We start from the raw sequence: 15039 nt of genomic DNA, 5'->3' as shown, positions 1-15039 counted from the left end.
ATTATTCTGAAATCATTGCCTCCCCGCCCCCCACTGCCACCCCTGCCTCCGTCCCTGGAAATATCGTCTTCCTCTAAACAGATCCCTGTTGCCAAAAAGGTTGGGGACTAAAAGCTTAGTGGATTAAATATATTTGTAATGTTGTGCATCACCACCATCCAGCTCCATAACTCCTTGCATCTTGTAAAACTGAAATTCTATGACCATAAACAGTAACTCTCCATTCCTCCCTTCCCCCTAGTAACCACCATTCTACTTTCTGTCTAGAATTCTGACCACTCTTAAGTATTTCATATAAGTTATGGAATCGTAGAGTGTTTGTCTTTTTGTGACTGGCTTATTTCACTTAGCATAATGTTGTTGAGGTTCATCGATGTAACGTGTCAGAATGTCTTTCCTTTTTTCTTTTCTTTTTTTTATTTTTTTGATACAGAGTCTTGCTCTGTTGCCTAGGCTGGAGTGCAGTGGTGCGATCTCGGCTCACTTTAAGCTCTGCCTCCTGGGTTCACACCATTCTCCTGCCTCAGCCTCCTGAGTAGCTGGGACTACCGGTGCCCGCCACCACTCCCGGCTAATTTTTTGTATTTTTAGTAGAGACTGGGTTTCACCATGTTAGCCAGGATAGTCTCTATCTCCTGACCTCGTGATCCGCCCTCCTTGGCCTCCCACAGTGCTGGGATAACACGCATGAGCCACCGCACCCAGCCATGTCTTTCGTTTTTAAGGCTGAATGATATTCCATGGTATGTATACACCACATTTTCCTTATCTGTTCATTTGTTGACGGACACTTGGGTTGCTTCTACATTTTAGCTATTGTGAGTACTGCTGCTATGAACATGGGTGTACAAACCCAATTTTCTCTTTAGTTTTTACTTTTTTCTTCCTCAGTGATCCTTTTCTGACCAATTCCCTCTTGAATCTGCTATAATAAATCTTTTTTTTTCTGACCACTCCATCAAATGTGTGCTCATCAAAGTCACCAGTGACTTCTACATCCTCATAGTCAATTGTCAGTTCTCAAATAGTATTAGAAAAGGTGATCATTCCCTCACCTTTGAAATACCTTCTTCTCTGGCTTCCAGGATGCCACACTGTCCTGGTTTCTGCCTTCATTTGTGGTTACTCTTCAATCTTCTTTGCCAATTCCTCCTAATTTCGCTAATCACACGGAGTAGCCCAGGATTCAGTTCTTGGATCTCTTCTCTTTTCTGTCAACCGTCCTTCTGAGCTTACCTCATCCACTCTCATAGCTTTAAATACCACTTATACACTGATCACCAAGTGTGTATCTCCAGCCAAGACCTCTGACCTCTGACCTCTACTTCAGACTCACATATCTAACCTGTCACTTGACAGCTCCATGAGGATGCCTGTTGGGCATCCAAACCTTCACACTCTGAAACTGATTTAATTTTACCTCCAAAACCTGCTCATCCTGTTTGTCTTCTTCATTCTTTAAGTTGCTCAGGCCGAAAACCTTTGACTCACCTTTGCCATCTCTTTTTCTTTCCTGCCCCTCACTCAACCTTTCAGTCAATTCTGGTAGGGTTTTCTGTCTTCTTCGTTTGTAGAAGTATCTCCATGGCCTAACACCATAATCAGCACAAGCCTATTAGCGAAGTCCTTCAAAATACGTCCAGAATTTGATTAAGTCTCGCCACTTCTACTGCTACTATCCCAGTGCAAGTCATTTTCATCTCAAGCCTGGATTTTTGTTATCGCCTCCTAAAGAGGTCTAAGTAGTTTTCTTACTTCCTTTTCTTCCTGTAGTCTGTTCTCCACATAGCAGACGGAGTAATCCCTTAAGTATAAACTGGAGCACATCATTGTTCTGCCTGACACCCTCCATGGTGAACTGAAGTGTCCTACTACCTCTACTTATGTCACTACTTCACTTAGAGTAAAAGCCCAACGCTTTACCATGGCCTGCAAGGCCCAGTAACTCAGGTTCTGGGAACTTCCCCACCCTCATCTCCTACTTCTGCCCTCCCCAGTCTGCTCAGCTATATTGACATCCTAAATGCTTCTTGAACAAGTCACGTAACTTTCCACCTCAAGACCTTTGCATTTGATATTCCTGATTTCAATGCTCTTTCTTCAGATTTTTCACTACTCATGCCCTCAACTCTTTCGCATCTTCAAGCAGATACCCCCATCTCAGCAAAGCCTTCTCTGGTCATTCCATTTAAGTCTCCATCACCCAGCTTCCACCTGCAGCGTTCCCCTCTCTCCGTTTATTTTTTCCATTGCACTTTTTACCTCCAACACACCAGACACTTTACTGATTTTGTTTACCATCTATCTCCCCTACTAAGTTCTATGAAGAAGATATTTTGGCCTGCTTTGTTTACTAAAGTATCCCAAGGCCCAGAAAAGTAGTTGGCACATTATAGGCACTCAGTGTATAAATGTAAGTTTTTGACTGGTGAAGTGGTTATTGATTATATGATGGATGGTTCTACTTTGTTTTTTGTTTTTGTTTTTTCCCCGAGATGGAGTGTCACTCTGTTGCCCAGGCTGGAGTACAATGGCACCATCTCGGCTCATTGCAAGTTCCACCTCCAAGATTCAAGCAATTCTTGTGCCTCAGCCTCTCGAGCAGCTGGGATTACAGGAGTGTGCCACAACCCCCAGCTAATTTTTGTATTTTTAGTTGAGACGAGGTTTCGCCATATTGGCTAGGCTGGTCTCGAACTCCTGACCTCAGGTGATCCTCCTGCCTTGGCCTCCCAAAGTGCTGGGATTACAGATGTGAGTCGCTGCTCCTGGCCAGGTTCTACTTTTAAAAAGCCAAAATGTAATGAAAAAAAGCAAGGAAAGAACTGAAATGGAAACTTTTTGTGATAAATGACAAGTAAAAGCTTAATATCCACACTAGCAAACATTTAATAGAAAGAATATTTTATTTTGGTTTGTTTGATTGCAAGGAACAGGGACAGTCCAGTGGTTCATGCCTGTAATCCCAGCACTTTTGGAGGCCGAGGCTAGTGGATCGTGAGGTCAAGAGATCGAGACCATCTGGCCAACATGGTGAAACCCCGTCTCTACTAAAAACACAAAAATTAGTTGGGCGTGGTGGCACATGCCTGTAGTCCCAGCTACTGGGGAGACTGAGGCAGGAGAATCGCTTGAACCCAGGAGGCAGAGGTTGCAGTGAGCCGAGATTGCGCCATTGCACTCCAGCCTGGGCAACAAGAGCGAAATTCCATCTAAAAAAAAAAAAAAGGACGCATATTTTAGGAATACACATGACTGGATTACTGCTGAAAACAGAGGTAACTTGAAGGCTTGGCTCTTCAGGTTTTCTCTCAAGGGTCTCATGGGCCAAATGTTTGTTCTCCAATTGCACCTGTGCTTCTTTAAGCCCATCTGTTTTGTTTGCTCCCTACCACCTATCTTTCTCCGCTAACTTTAGTTTGTGGTCCCTCATAATTTCAGCATGCCGTGGCTCATCTGATTCCAAATATACCCGTGGCATACCTTGATTCAGCCTCTTTGACTTTCGTTCCTTCTATTAAGTGTGTTGACACTCAGTCTTTTCAAATTCAAGTTCTCACGGCAGGAGTGTGATTGGCTTGGCTCACCTTTTTGGCCCAGGCCATTCACTGTTACCTTTGGATCTGAAATGACCCATCACCTAGGATCAAAAAGCAGGGTCACCTGCTTCTAAACATCAGTAGGGCAGCTTTCCTCAGGAAGGGGTATGAGTAGTGCAGGCATTGAGTGCTTTCCTGTCTAGCAAAGAGAATGGTGCTTGAGAGACAGCTGGAACTGGATTCAAATCCCAGCTCTATTATTTAGTAGCTGTGTCACTTTGGGGTACTTGCCTAACCTCTCTGAGCCTTAGGTTTTTTTGTACTCGTAGAAGGTGTCCAAGTTCTTGGCATTGTGAACAAAGAATTGGACAAAATGCACAAAGCAAGGAAAGAATGAAGCAACAAAAGCAGAGATTTATTGAAAATGAAAGTATACTCCATATGATGGGAGCAGCCCAAGCAAGCAGCTCAAGAGCCAAGTTACAGAATTTTCTGGGGTTTAAATACCCTCTAGAGATTCCCCATTGGTTACTTGGTGTACAGGTGTACCCCCTATGTAAAAGAAGTACTGGCCTGCGATCAGTCTGATTGATTGCAGGAGGGGGCCAATCAGAGGCTGAAGCAAAGTTACAGTTACACCCTATGCAAAGGTCTGATTGGTTGCAGAATGTGACCAATCAGAGGCTGAAGTGAAGTTACAAAGTTTTAGTACTATGCAAATGAAAACTTGGCCAGCAACCAGCCTGAGTGTCTCCCAGAGGGGACAAATCAGAGGCACTTTCAATTTTTCGTCTGCCACTCAGAAAATGGGAGGTTGCAGAGGGATTAGCCTCTGGTCCTTTTCTTACCTGGGCATGGAAAGTTGGGGTTTTCTTTGTGGTTGAGTTCTAGGAAGTCAGCATGAATTCGGCCTTAGGTTCCCTGCCTCCAGACCCTGTTTTTCTGCCTCATTTTCATTTTAACTTGGGAATAATAACTGCCTTGAAGAAATTTTGTAACAATTCTGTAAAGCTCTGGTATAGTATCTAGCACACAATAGGTCTCTGGTATAGTATCTAGCACACAATAGGTCTCAATAATGATAGCTGTTTTATTATCACATTAACAGATTAATAATGATCTCAGGAAAAAGATACCTCACACAAGAGGAAAGCCAAATAGTGGGATAACATTTAAGGACATGGTCAGCCTCACAAATAATTTTTTAAACGCATTTGAGAATAGCTATTAGATACATCTCACTTTTTTTTTTTTTTTTTTTTTGAGACGGAATTTCACTCTTGTTGCCCAGGATGGAGTGCAATGGCTCAATCTCGGCTCACCACAACCTCCGCCTCCAGGGTTCAAGTGATTCTCCATTCTCCTGCCTCAGCGTCCTAAGTAGCTGGGATTACAGGTATGTGCCACCATGCCCGGCTAATTTTGTACTTTTAATGGAGACAGGTTTTCTCCATGTTGGTCAGGCTAATCTCGAACTCTCGACCTCAGGTGATCCGCCTGCCTCGACCTCCCAAAGTGCTGGGATTAGAGGCGTGAGCCACCACACCCGGCCACATCTCACTTCTGTTAAACTTGCTAAAATAAACTAAAATTAACCATTCCAATATTGATGGGGCAATGAGGAAAGAGTACATTTATATTTGGTTGATGGCATTATACATTAGCCTAATTATTCCACATAGCAATCTCATAAAACATACCCTCCAATTCATAGTACCTTCTGGGCAAATACTTCCCGAGGAGGTAGTTAAAAAGGAATCTTATATTTGTACAAAATATTTACAGCTTTCTTTTTAATTCAGGCTTTTATCCTTTTCGAACTGAAAGAGGCCTAAGAGGTTATTTTTTTTTCTCTTGGGTTGCATGTTAGACTCATTTCGGAGCATTTAAAAAACACTGATGTTCATGTCTCATGCCAGAAATATGGAGTTAATAGTCCTAGAATATGGCCTAGGCCTGAGTATGGTTTAAAAGCTCCTCAGGTGATACTAATGTACAGCCAGGAAGGAGACCCACTCTTCCAATCTCACTCTATTAGGGGATCTATGAATAAACACGAGCCCGAGAGGCTGAAAGGCCTCTCAAAAGAGGTCACAGAGAGGTGATAGAAGAGCTGGGTTGAAACTAAAGATGCTCCAAGTGCCTGCTTCCAGCTTCTAGTCCTGGTGAATGACTGGAAATTTCCAGGTGCTCAGCACTTAGAGACCAGGTAACAAATTATAGCAGAGCAATACAACACATTCATTCATTGTTATTGAAAGGACAGCTGTGGACAGGGTAGGACATTGGTGAGAACCAAGTGTGATACTGGTGCCTCCATTACTGCCCCTCATAGAGAGAGAGAGCAACTGTTCCCAGCTGAAAGGGTTGAATCCCCGTGGGTGCCCTTATCGCCTCCTCCAACATCTCTGTTGTGGAGGGTGAGCTTATCAGTGTCCAGGACTGCTGAATGATGGGCTGTCTGTGCTGAGCAGTGATGAACTAGCAAGAGTTCATTTTTAAAAACTGTGATGAAATATGTGTAGCATAAAATTTACCACTTTAACCATTTGTAACTATACAGTTTCTCTGGCATTAAGTACATTCACATTGTTTTGCATCCATCACCACTACCCATCTCCAGAACTTTTTCATCATCCCCAGCTGAAACTTCATACCCATTAAACATTAACTCCTAATTCCTCCCACCCTGCCACCTCAGACCCTGGTTGCTATTACTCCACTTGCTGTCTCTATATATTCGACTATCGCAGGTACCTCATATAAGTGGGATCATGCAGTATCTGTTCTTTGTGTCTGGCTTATTTCACTTAGCATAGCGTCTCTAAGTTTAAAAGGCCATTTAAAAAAATTAATTATCCTCTTTCTCTCTGCTCCCCTGTTCTTTCCACCAAATGTCCTTTTCCTTCCAGGTTGAGGACCACCTATCCCTTCTATCAATCCTGGCTTACCCATTCTAGTGTACTCTGCCTTTTCCCTCTTCCTTTAAAGCTTAGTGTTATCTAGTAAGCAGGATAGGAAACGCTAGCTCTGTAAGCTCGTATGTGAGACTGCAAAGTCTGAAGGGTGGTTTTGTTTTGTTCTTGGATCTTCATGTCTGTTTCAGTGTGGACTGGGGGAAGAAAAGGGACTCTTGGGGAATGAGAGCGAGAAAGAGAAAGCAGAATATAATCACATTTATACTTGGTAACGTAGACCTGTCTCACATGAAAAAATGGTATCTACATTATTTTAGAAATTGTAGAATTTCATGAGGAATGCTTTGTTTTTATGAGGAAATATTGCACACTGTTAAGCATATTAACTCGATCTGAATTATCTGAATTTGAATCCTAGCTCTAATACTTTTTAGTTGTGTATTCTAGAGCAAATAACTGAATTTCTCTATACCTTAGTTTTTGTTTTGCTTTGTTTTGTTTTGTCTCACTCTGTCGCCCAGGCTGGAGGACAGTGGCATGATCATAGCTCACTGCAGCCTCGACCTCCTGGGCTCAAGCAATCCTCTTGCCTCAGCCTCTTAAGTAGCTGGGACTACAGGCACATACAATCACACCCAGCTAATTTTTTGTATTTCTTGTAGAGATGGAGTTTTGCCATGTTGCCCAGGCTGGTCTGAAACTCCTAAACTCAAGCAATTAGCCCACCTTGGCCTCCCAAAGTGCTGGGATTACAGGCATGAACCACCATGCCCATCCTGGTTAGTGCTTTGATGTTTCATTCGGTTAAATAAGGAAAAATAGATTTTAAGTTTTAAGATTTAAGTTAGCATTATTCATAATATCCTCAAACTAGGCATAATGCAAATGTCCGTTAGTTGATGAATGGAAAAACACAATGTAGTCTATCTTTCAATGAAACACTGCTTAGCAATAAAAAGAAACACTCTGCCAAATCACACACCACCACAGACGAAACTCAGAAACATCTTGCCAAGTGAAAGAAACCAGACACAAAAGACTACATATGGTAGGATTCCATTTGTGTGAAATTTCTAGAAAAAGCTGAACTGTTGAGACAGAGGTCAGTGGTGGCCTCGGGCATGCGCGGGACCCAGGATTCACTGCAGACAAGCCTGAGGAAACTTTTCTGGGTGATGGAAGTGTTTTAAAACTGGATTTTGGTGATGGTTGCACAATGTAAAAATTGACTAAACCTCACTAAACTTTACTCTTAAAATGGATTAATTTATGGTGTGTCAATTTTATTGCTATAAACTCTTAAAAGGAAATTCGAAATGAATTGAAACTGGAGACTCAGATCTGCTGATCTTTATTCTGGTTCTTACTTTTAAAGGAAAAAAAAACCATATTGTTTTTGTAAAAATAACACACAGTCATTGTTGGGAGACAATTCTCCACGGGTCTCTTGTGTTTCAGCACATGTTTCAAGCGAAACTCTGGCTCTCCTTTGTTCCAGCCTGTTTCTGCAGCCTTTGAAGATAGAGGACGTATCTCCAGCCAGAGCAAAAGGCAGACACGCTTACTATCCAGTGTAACGAGTATCTCCCTCTGCGGCAAAGGGCAGGTATGCTGAATGCTCATGATGAAATAGTCAGGTGCTCTAAAGTCGAGATTTTTCTTCTGTAATGTAGCCCACCGTGACTGCAGGTGTCACCTGGTCTTTATCACATTGTCCTTTGGGAACATGGGGATTGGGGGCTGGCAAACCAGTGAAGAATATGCTGACACTCAGTCACTGCTCTTGCTGTCAGGAGTAAAGCTCTTTGTCTTGTGTCTTCTGTTAACACCCATGAAACCGTAGCAGGCTCACTTTTTAGCTTGCACGTAGGGTAAAATCTCTGACTCCTGGGTTCTTTTTTGAAAGAATTGTGGTAAAATATACATAACATTAAATTGACCATTTTAGTCATTTTAGGGATATAGTTCAGTGGCAATAAGTACATATACAATGTTGTATAACTATCACCATTACACATCTCTAGAGCTTTTTAAAAATTAATTAATTTATTTTTTGAGATGGAGTCTCACACAGCGCCTTGGGCTAGAGTGCAGTGGCTCGATCTCAGCTCACTGCAATCTCCGCATGCTGGGTTCAAGCAATTCTCCTGCCTCAGCCTCCCGAGTAGCTGGGATTACAGGCACCTGCCACCATGCCCAGCTAATTTTTTTGTATTTTTAGTAAAAACCGGGTTTCACCATGTTAGCCAGGCTGGTCTCGAACTCGTGACCTTGTGATTCGCCCGCCTTGGTCTCCCAAAGTGCTGGGATTACAGGTGTGAGCCACCGTGCCCGGCTCACATTGCTCTAGAGCTTTTTAATCATTCCGTGTTGAAACTCTACCCATTAAGCAATACTCCTCATTACCCCCTTTCCCCAGCCCCTGGCAACCACTGTTCTACTTTCTCTATAAACTCGACTACTCTAGGTACCTCATATAAGTGGAATCATAAACTATTTGTCCTTGTGTGACTGGCTTATTTCACTTTGCATAATGTCTTTAGAGTTTATCCATGTTGTACTGTGTGTCAGGATTTCATTCCTTTTTAAGGCTGAATAATATTCCATTGTATGTATATACCTTCACAGTTCTTGATGCTAATTATATCTTAAAATCAAGTAAAAAAAATGCAAACAAGAAAGTTAAAAAAAAAAAGAAAGAAAGAAAGCATATCATCATTTGGAAGTCATTATAATTCCAAATATCTATTTATGAATAGACAGAAAAACAGGTAGAGACAAAAAATGTTAGAAAATGGGCTTTGGGGTCTTGCTTTCTAATACTCACCTCCAGCTCCCTGGCCTGGACTATAGGTGCAGGCAGTTTTCTGGCTTAGGGGTTTGTACCACTCCCAGAATCTACCCACCAGCTCCTGAGCCTCACAGGCAGGTTAAGAGAGGCTTGCAGCAGTTGGCCTCCCCACAGCTGACCAGCTGATCCCTGGCCACACTGACTCCTAGCCCTTGTTTTTTCCCATCTCTAAGGAGTCCCTATGTCCTGAGGAGTTGTCCTATGCCACATTTAGCACTGGTTAGCACTCCATTAAGTTTTCAGGATAATTACAAATCTGTAAGTGTATAATGAGTAAGTGTAATTGACTAGAGTCCACATCTATAAAGGAATCATAACTAAGTTACAATAATTGATTCATAGGAGCCCAAGTTTTTCTTCTTTAGCTTTATTATCCAGTACATCACCATATGTAATTTATTATGTAGCTAGTTGGAATTCAGATAAATTTGCTGTTAGAAAAACCTGAATCTAGATGATGCCACAGCAGAAAGATCACTTAGGAGATTCTCTGGGTCTGGCTCATGCTTCTTTTGTCTAAACTTATTTTATATTTGTTTGGAATAAACTCTGGCTTTCACAGGGATCCTGAGAATCAATGAATCAATGATAATATTTTAGTTTTTCCATAGTGTGTGTGGACTTTTCTCATTTTTGTATTTTTAACAAGGATGAAAGTTCAGTAAATATTTAAATGTATTGATACTTGTAGCCAGTACATTTTGACCTAATAAATTATTGTCTGTTACATAAGAAACACAAATGAAACTCTTCTTCTGTAACAGTTCTTCCTTCTAATGGACAGTACTGGCACGTGGTACTCTCTATCAACATAAATGTGTGTTTGTGCACACACACATACACACACAAACAGGCATACACATACAGTTAAATGGTTGAGAGGCAGCACAGTGTGATATATAGGAGGCTATGCTCTGTGTGGAACAGTCCTGGGTTCCATCCTCTGTCACATTCTGGTTGTGTGACTTTAAGGATACTGATCTCTCTAAATCTCAATTTTTTTTTTTGTTTGTTTGTTTCTTTTTGAGACAGGGTCTCTCACTCTGTTGCTCAGGCTGGAGTGCAGTGGTATGATCTTGGCTCACTGCAACCTCGACCTCCCCAGGCTCAAGCAATTCTCCCACCTCAGCCTCCCGAGTAGGTAGGACTACAGGTACATGCCACAACACCTGGCTAATGTTTGTACTTTTTGTAGAGATGGGGTTTCGCCATGTTGCCCAGGATGGTCTCGAACTCCTGAGTTCAAGCAATCTGCCTGCCTTGACCTCCCAAAGTGCTGGGATTACAGGTGTAAGCCACCATGTCTGGCTGTAAATCTCAGTTTCTTAATCCATAAAATGTTTTCACTGATAATCATGTATATGATAATCAAATAAGATCTTGTAAAACAGTGTTACTTTCTGGCATATAGCAAATAGTCATTAAATACTAGCTATTATTAGGAGGACTTATATCTCCTATTTTTGTTTATTTTTCCTCTTTTCTGCTTTGAGAAGATTTGGGGCAATTTACCAATAATCTTTAGAGAAACGGCTCACCAGGAATCATTCTAATGGCTGGTGGATAAGACTTGAGAAGAATCACTGCATTCTGTATTGGATGTTTAGAGAACAAATGGATGCTTGGGGAACATAACACTTGGAAAACTCGCCTATGGCTTCCAGATGGCTAAAATGTCCACATGCTCATCTGCTGATGTATGTATATGAAGAAATTCCAGGCTGAATTTCACAGGTAACTGGATCAGAACTAGGTGGAATAGATTCGTTTACATACTTTGAGTAGCTCAGAAGCTAACCCTCTATTACAAGTGAAGACCCATATTGCACTTGAAAGGCTATTTCAAAATATCTAGTTTCTTACCAGCAAAGTACACTGGAGGAGACAGCAATACATGACTACAAGTACACAGGGTTTGGAATCAAATATCTCTGAATGAAGTTGCGTTTTTGTCATCTACCAGCTGTGTGATCTTTGGCAAATGCCTTCCCTTCTGGAAGTCTTGCTTTCCTCAATGAGGTAATGAAGCTGTACTTTGCAAGGTATGATAAGAAGTCAGTGGGATCATATATATAAACTGCCTATCCCAGTGTCTGGCACTGGGTAGGTCCTCAACAGTGTTAACTGTAGTGATCATCAAGAAAGTCATGATGAAGTATACTATAATATTGAGTCTGTTCAATATCTTGATAGAGGCTGGGTGCAGTAGCTCATGCCTGTAATTCCAGCACTTTGGGAGACTGAGGCAGGTGGATTACTCAAATCCAGGAGTTTGAGACCAGCCTGGGCAACATGGTGAAACTCCATTTCTACCAAAAGTTAAAAAAAAAAAAAAATTAGCCGGGTATGGTGGCACACACCTGTAGCTACTCGGGAGGCTGAGGTGGGAGAATTGCTTGAGCCTGGGAGGCAGAGGTTGCAGTGAGCCAAGACTGCACCACTGCACTCCAGCTTAGGCAACAGAGTGAGACTCTGTATCAAAAAGAAAAATGATTTTGATAGGCACAAGTAACCTTTATGCAGTTGATGTAACATCACTGTCAGAACATAAGGCCAATAGATCAAAATACCAACCTACTGCATACATATAATCTAACAATGAGTTTTTATATTATTGGTGTCAGTAATAATAGCTGATATTTACTGAGTCTATATTATGTAACTGTCACTAGGTCAAGTGCTCTGTCTGCAGTATCACATTTAATCACGACAGCAATCCTATAATTTGGATATTATTATCCCCATTTTATAGACAAAAAACCTGAAGCTTAGGAAGGAGAAATAAATTGCTAGAGATTACATGGCTACTAAGTGCTATCAGTATAGTGGGATCTAGATCTGGTCTGAATCCACAACACAGACTCTCACCACCGGGTTATACCTCCTCTTCATTGGTCATACCATTTAAAGAAGGAAGAAAGGGAATCTCTTATTAGATGGACTGACCCTACTCTGAGTTAGGAAGGATGCAACACTGAGTTGCATCTCAAAAGGCTTTAGTTAATGAACAGGGAATCAAATATTCAGGCTTGGCCAGGCGCGGTGGCTCACGCCTATAATCCCAGCACTTTGGGAGGCTGAGGCAGGCGGATCATGAGGTCAGGAGATCGAGACCATCCTGGCTAACACGGTGAAACCCCATCTCTACTAAAAATACAAAAAATTAGCCAGGCGTGTTGGTGGGCACCTGTAGTCCCAGCTACTCGGGAGGCTGAGGCAGGAGAGTGGCATGAACCTGGGAGGCAGAGCTTGCAGTGAGCCGAGATCGCGCCACTGCACTCCAGCCTGGGCGACAGGGCGAGGCTCCGTCCCCTCCTCTCCAAAAAAAACGTGTGTGTGTGTATATATAGATATATATATATAGTCAGGCTTGAAGCTAGGACTTCACCTTGTAAATTTTCCTGAAATGAGAGAAATAGTGACCGTGATGTCAGGTAACCCATTTCTTCCTTGTTTTGCCTTTAGTTAGCTTCAAGTTCTTTTTTCACTTTGTATCTTTTAAATGTACTATACATGTGTTATTAACAGCATGCCCAGAACCATATCTTGGCATTAAAATTCCATGAAGTCCATTTTGAGAATCATATTACTACACCTATTTTTAGCTGTTAACCCAAACCACTCTTTCCATTACACTTTTACATTATCTAATGATAAAGTGACATTGAAAATAGCTCTTGTTGCCAAATAAAAATCCTGTATTTTGTTTAATTGGGCCAGACCCATTGACCGGCATTATGCAATTATATTACTGAGGCAGCTACCTGCCCGTGCCCCTCTCCTCCTCCTCGTTTGGGACTACCTCCCCATCTGCTGCTATATTTAACTGCTTTCGTGGCCATAAAAGGCTGGTTGTGTGGCCTGACATTCGACTGCCTGACCACATGCATTATTTTTGAACTGGCCTCCAGGGTCCTGTCTTTAACCCTGCCCCTTAACGTTTTCTTGGATTCAACCTAGGCGGAGTTTTCATTCTCTCATCCAGCTCCCCGGCCTCATCGGAACATTTCCACCACCATTACTCCTTTGGAAACTGGTAAGTGTGACACTGAAGCAGAAGAATGCACTGGATAGCTTATGAGCTTAGCAGCACTGCAGTGTAAGTGCTTTCTTTCTGTCTTCTGAACTCAGCAGTTTTCTCAAAGAGATGTCAGAATAACAGAGAAATAGGAAAGTGAAGCTCCAGGGAGGGAAACCAGAACAGCCGGGTGGCAGCTGGGCTGGCACAGCTCTTCTCTCACATCACTGTATTCTTTTGAAATTAAGCTGCTGTTCCTGGAACTGTAAGGAGGTCATATTTGCCTCGGATTGAACTGCAAGTGTGTGTTTAATGCTCCTTCCAAGTACGGTTTGGTTGAAATCTGAAAAGGATAAGAGACAGGAGGCCCTGTATTTTCAATCCTGTGTGTGCCATACAATGCTCCTTGGTTACAAATTAGACCGAAAGAAGGAAAATTAACTCTGAAGTCACTAGTTGATAATTCAGGGATCTTGCTGTGACAATGCAATGTGGGTAAATGTGAGCGTGCACAATGATATGGCCTCAAAATGGTGAAGTAATATTTCAGAGGCAACATAGAGCCCCACATAGCGATTTTTCTGGGAATTGTTTTCATCAGCTTTTGCCCTCTAATGACTGCACAAACGTATCATAAATTACAGCTGTGGAATTTGTATTCTTCTCAAATTCTCAAATTATTATCAGAAAGAAAATTTAGGTCTTAAAGAAACAAAAGTCACTAAAACCATCTTTCCTCCCAACCTTCTCCAGCTGTCATGTTTTGGGGCTAATCCTGGCTTTAGTTAACTTCAAAGGCTTACTTGATGAAGAGGAGGTGGTTGTACCTTTGTTCCAGAGGTCAGGGCTGTGACAATAGCAGTGAGGACTTCAAGTCAAACCCCGTTTACTTGTAACCTACTATCTATGTGAGAGGAATATTAAGTATTATTAAAAATAAATGTATTTGGGAGAAATGAAACAGAGTAAAAAATAGTATTGGGGCAAGATATTTAAAGATTTTGTTTTGTGAAAATAACAGCATTTCAAATCATCTGGGGAGTGAATTTAGTTTATAACAATAACAAGGTTCTTTATTATTTATTTGAAAATCATCCAAATAGCATGTGCCATGTTACAATGTAGTATCATAACAGAAACTTCTCTAATATCTTTATAACTGCCTAATATAATTCTGTATTAACATTTTCTAACCCCTTTGTTTTATCAAAATTCATCTAGTAGTTATTAATTATACATGGTAATTATCCTCTATATTTTGTAACAGAAAATAGCCATCTATTTAAGGGTTGAAGCAAAGTTGCTTGCTAGTAGCTATTTTTTTCTCTTAGGAAATGCCACGTAGATTGATATCTTCCATGAGCCCTAAGATAAATATTTCTGGAGTGAAGTTTGCTCGATTTTCTTCTCTAGGGAATACATGCTGACTTTTAAAATAGTTTAAATAAAAAGTAGTGTTAAACTTGACAAAGAATATGCTGAGTTTAGAAGGATTCATTCTTCATTCTGAATTTTTTTAAAAACGACATTTGGAGAAAACAGATCACTTTAAAACTAATTCTACAGCATTGAAACACTTGGGGGTGGAGCTTTTATAAAACTATTACTTCATCCAGGGTTGTCAACATGGCTGATAGGCCTGCTTCAGTGGATAGACTATTCAAGAATGCTAAGGCAATGTGATGTTTCCCCACCCTATGCTAAACAAACATA

General features: G+C 41.4%; 1 protein-coding gene across 1 annotated transcript in view; it reads left to right on the top strand.

The window, feature by feature from the left end:
- The first annotated feature begins 7185 nt into the window (after positions 1 to 7185).
- MYOM1 (myomesin 1) overlaps positions 7186 to 15039 on the top strand; it is a 161534-nt gene continuing 153680 nt past the window's right edge. The window contains exons 1-4 of the mRNA XM_023228515.1: positions 7186 to 7236; positions 7956 to 8063; positions 10805 to 11042; positions 13269 to 13344. The gene's annotated coding sequence lies outside the window, so the exon portion shown is untranslated. The remainder of the gene's footprint in view (positions 7237 to 7955; positions 8064 to 10804; positions 11043 to 13268; positions 13345 to 15039) is intronic.

The sequence above is a fragment of the Piliocolobus tephrosceles genome, chromosome 18, assembly GCF_002776525.5.
Source record: "Piliocolobus tephrosceles isolate RC106 chromosome 18, ASM277652v3, whole genome shotgun sequence".
In the NCBI taxonomy this organism is placed as follows: domain Eukaryota; kingdom Metazoa; phylum Chordata; class Mammalia; order Primates; family Cercopithecidae; genus Piliocolobus; species Piliocolobus tephrosceles.
The sequence above is the reverse complement of the archived record's forward strand: the minus strand, read 5'-3'. Positions and strand labels throughout refer to the sequence as shown.